The 4,892-nt window shown below is 41.8% G+C and overlaps 1 non-coding gene across 1 annotated transcript; it reads left to right on the top strand.

Moving 5' to 3' along the window:
• The first annotated feature begins 2,292 nt into the window (after positions 1-2,292).
• LOC120108635 (small nucleolar RNA R71) lies at positions 2,293-2,398 on the top strand. The gene has a single exon (XR_005509903.3). It is a non-coding gene; the product is annotated as a small nucleolar RNA R71 (small nucleolar RNA).
• The last annotated feature ends 2,494 nt before the right edge of the window (positions 2,399-4,892 follow it).

Genomic DNA, 4,892 nt, shown 5'->3' with positions numbered 1-4,892 from the left:
TTGCATTTCTCGGGTGGGCTTTACATCATCTTCGAGGTGAATTCGATGCATGCATATGGAGGGGTCAACCCCTTTCAAATCGGCTACAGACTATCCTATGGCATGTTTATTCTCTTCTAGCACCCTTAAAAGTTTAACTTCATGTTCCGTAGATAAGTTGGCCGCGATGATTACAGGGAGAGTATCTTCCCCCCTTTCAAATCGGCTACAGACCATCCTATGGCATGTTTATTCTCTTCTAGCACCCTTAAAAGTTTAACTTCCTGTTCCGTAGATAAGTTGGCCGCGATGATTACAGGGAGAGTATCTTCTGGTCCTAGAAAAGCATACTTAAGAGTTGCCGGAAGTGGCTTCAACTCGAGTTTAGGTGGAGAATCAATGGAAGGACAAAGTGGTGCGCTAGCAATGGGGGGAAGAGGTTCAGGTCGGATCTTCCAAGGAAGGGAATTCATGGGAGATTGATTGTCGAGTAAGATGTTGACTTCTTTTATGGCCTTGTCTATGTCAAAGTTGTCAATGTCAAAATGGGCCAAGCATGCCTCTAGGGGGTCATCTGCTAAGATATAGGGAAGGGCTTCCTCTACAAGATCATCCATTTCATCAATTAGGCAACACTCATCTTCCCTCACATGTTGGTCGGCGGCATGAAACACATTCAACTTAATTTTCATGTTTCCAAATGATATATCCATTGCCCCAGTTCTATAGTTGATACATGCATTGGCTGTTGCTAAAAAGGGACAACCAAGGATCACAGGAATTTATTTTTTTAGGTTGGGCACATGTTCCATATCAAGGACGATAAAATCTACTGAAAAATAGAATTTGTCTACCTTGACAAGAACATCTTCAATCATCCCCCGTGGTATCTTCACAGATCGATCAGCCAATTGTAAGGACACCGAGGTAGGTTTTAATTCACCTAACCCAAATTTTTCATAGACTGAATAGGGTAGAAGATTCACACTTGCCCCTAGATCTAAAAGTGCTCGGTCGATGGAGTTATTTCCTATGACACAAGAAATAGTGGGAGCACCAGGGTCTTTGAATTTTGGAGGGGTGTTGTGTTGGAGAATGGAACTTACCTGCTCAGTTAGGAGGACCTTTTTAGGCACATGTGTCCTAGATTTTCGCTTTTGGGTGCAAAGGTCTTTGAGAAATTTGGCATAGGAGGGAACTTGTTTGATGGCATCAAGGAGTGGGAGGTTGATTTTAACTTGTTTGAAGACCTCCATCATCTCTTCTAATGAAGTTCCCTTCTTGCCAAAGGGAGAGGGTGCATTAAGTGCTTCAGAGAATGGAGCCTTTGGAATGTGGGTTGTGGCAGATGGTGGACTAGCTGAAGAAGGTTTTGGATTTTCATGTGATACATTCTTCTCTTCTTCTTCTCCTTCCTTATTGTTACCCTCCCCAACCTTATTATCTATTATACGTCCACTCCTTAGGGTAGTCAAAGCATTGGCTTGCTCATGATTTAGTCGAGTTTCTTGAGCCACGTATTGTCCCCTAGGATTACTCATTGGTTGACTTGGAAGCTTACCTTCCTCTCGCTTGTTTAATGCATTAGCTAGTTGACCCATTTGGGATTCTAGCTTAGCAATTGATTGCGTGTGAGAGTGCAATAGTTGTGTGTTTGCCTCCAAACCTTGAAGGGCAGTCAACACCTTCTCCTCAAAGGCTGTATTTCTTTGGGTTGGAGGAGGAGGATGCTGAAATTGAGTTGAGGGACGGTAGAGATGAAAATTCTGAGGGTTTTGAAAATTTTGGGAGAAGGGTTGGGAGGTATTAGAAGCTTGCTGCCTCCAAGAAAAATTTGGATGATTCCGCCAACCTGGGTTATATGTATTGGAAAATGGGTCATTACCCGATCTAGGCTGTGTTTGGGCAGCACTGATGTGTTCTTGCACGAGTTCGGGGAATTGGGGTGCTGAGGGGCACTCATGAATAGGATGCGATGGGCTAGAACAGATAGCACATACTTGTGCTTGGAAAGAGCTAACGACATGTCCTCCTATCATTAGTTGGTCAATCTTATGGGACAATGCATCTACCTTGCTAGACAGGTCCATAGAATGACTTATTTCACAAATGGCCCCTTTTCTTTGAAAATTCGGGGGTGCTTGACGAGAACATGAAGCATGGTGGAGGGAGTTTTCATTAAGATTTTCAAATAGTTGCCATGCTTCATGCTCATTTCGAAGCATGAAAGTCCCCCCGCATGCAGCATCGATCATCTGACGGTTTCGTTCCGTCAAACCGTCATAGAAACATTGCACTAGCTGCCACTTAGGTATTTGATGATGAGGGCATTTACGGATTAGGTCTCGAAATCTCTCCCAAGTCTCATGAAATTCTTCTCCCTCGGTTTGGGAGAAGCTTGTAATGGCACGTCTAAACTGGTTCGTTCTTCCTATAGGAAAGTATTTTTTAAGAAATTCTTGTTGCATTTGATCCCAAGAACGAATCGAGTTAGCTTCTAAAGAATTCAGCCATTGTTTGGCTCTATCTTTAAGGGAGAAGGTGAATAACCTAAGTTTCAGGGCATCATCAGTGAAGTTCTGAATCTTGACAGTGGTGCAAATCTCAAGAAATTCATCTAAATATTTGTATGGGTCTTCGTTGGTGAGCCCATAAAAAGATGGGAGCATTTGGATCACACTAGACTTTATTTCATATTGTACAGCTGCTACCTCAGGTAATCGAATGCAAGATGGGGAAGTGTAAATAGTGGGAGTAAAGTACTCCCTCAGGAGTTTGGGTTGTTCTTCAGCCATCTTAAGAGGTGGGGATGATCCTAATGTTTTGATCTTAGCTCGAATGTTCCTAAGGGTTCGTTCTATTTCAGGGTCAAAAGGTAATAGGTTTCGTACTCTAGAACGACTACCTTGCATACACTAGTACTCGATCAATCAAGCATGCAATAAAAAAGAAAAGCATATCAATCCTAGTCTTTGTCCTAAAATTACTAGACAGCTCCTAACTGATTTGAAGAGGGCACCTAAGCCTCCAATCCGGTCTAATGAACCGAGTTGACCAGGTAAGCTCCCAGGTAAGTAAAGGGGTCACGATGCGTTCGCAAAGGTCCCACTTAAAACCCACTTGCCTCGAACAGATGAACTGTCTCCCTTATAGGGACAAAGCTTGCCTAGACATCAACTAAGCCACAGAGCGAAATTGGTGCAACTTTCGGTGATCTTCGTCCTATTGAGCTCGAATGTCCCTAGGGGCCAATGTCTAATTGATTTTAATTAAAGTGACACTATGTGAGATTGAGTTCACCTAAATTGGGCAAGAGTCCGGTGATGAAATCCGGCTCTTATCTTGTTGGGGTGACTGCCCTTACTAAGTGCAAATTAATTGGTGTATGTGTATCAGGCATGCATTCACACTTTTGCTGAAATTAAAATCAAACAATCACCACAAAATTTCAAGCTAATACTTAATTTAAATAAGAAAGGTTTAGAGATTACCAAAGAAAATTTCCCCAGCAATTTATTTTTTTTTTTTTTTGGCAAACCTCTACAGCATTCCTTTTCCAGCAGTTCTCTTTTTGATCATCCCGAATTTTTCCTTTGATTCCTGATCAAATAAGATCAAAAGAAAATTTAAAAAAAATTAGTAGAAGAGAAAAAAGAGATAAGAAAAGTAACAATAATAGAAAATAATTTTTTTTTATTTATATATTTTTTTTTGAAAGTTTTTTTTAATTAATTAATTTTTTTTAATGATAGGAAAAATAACTATGCTAGCAATCTCCGGCAACGGCGCCAAAAATTGATCGGCTCTTTCAATTTCAAAAATAAACCACGCAATAGCACGTATCCTGTAGGATAGTGATTACGGGTATCGGTCCACAAGGATTGTAGAATAAGTTATTTTTCTTTTAAAAGTAAATCAAGAAGAAGAATTTGCTAACTTAATTTAACTAAATTAAACTATGAGTGCGAATTAGAATTTATCAGAATAAATGGATCTAGGGTTTGGAGTCCACCACATAGCATTGCATCAGGGTTTGTGTTCTTTATTTTTTTATCTTTTGGAGGGGCATGCAATATTGGCTACAAGCCTTTTAAAATAAAAGCATAAATAGTGTTAGGAAGATCCATCTTTGGTGTAGCATGAAGTGTCTACCTAATTATGCTAACCTAGGGTGCAGTACACCTCATCTTCCTAGGCATGGATCATCTTAGACTACTTTAGCAAACATGAATAATAAATAGCATGCTCAAAGTTTAAACATAGTAAAAGAATTTTTCATTGATAATAAGAATTTAAACAAGCTCCAAAATAATAAAGAAAATAAGAACTATAATGCCCTGTAACATTGCTAGGGCTTCATCCAGCCCTAGACTAGACGTTTAGCCGAGCATGGCTTCCGGACGACTTCCCATCTTCACATAAAATTGATCACCTCCCATTATTCCCAAAATATCCAAAACTATTCTCTTTCCCCCCCTCTTTCTCTCTTTTTTTTATTTCTTTTTCTCTTCTTCTCTCTCGGCTGGATTCTTCTTTTCACCGAAACAGGGGGTCTCCCCTGCTTTCTTCTCCACCGAGCTCCCCTCAGCCGATGGCCACCCTCCTCCTTTTATAGCTGTCCGGAGTGCTCATTTGGGAAGGGAGAAGAGATCACGGGTGGCTGATTCCGAGGCATGATACCGGAGGGCAGATCGCGGACGAAGACGTTGAGAAATGAGAGGCTGGGTTGTGGGCTGTAGATCCGTGGAGCGGCTGGGTCTCGGCGTGATCCGTGGAGCGGTTGGGGCGCAATGCTGGGAGGAGCGGAAGAAGAAGGTGGCCGGATCCATGGCGTGATATGCTGGGAGAATGGCTGGATCTCGGGTGACGATGTGGACGGCGCTAGAGACGGATGCCGACGGCGGGGATCGCGG

Source organism: Phoenix dactylifera, chromosome 2 (genome assembly GCF_051530095.1).
Source record: "Phoenix dactylifera cultivar Ajwa chromosome 2, Ajwa_hap1_PhDact_Kaust_v1.1, whole genome shotgun sequence".
NCBI lineage: Eukaryota > Viridiplantae > Streptophyta > Magnoliopsida > Arecales > Arecaceae > Phoenix > Phoenix dactylifera.
This window is presented reverse-complemented; position numbering and strand designations above follow the sequence as displayed.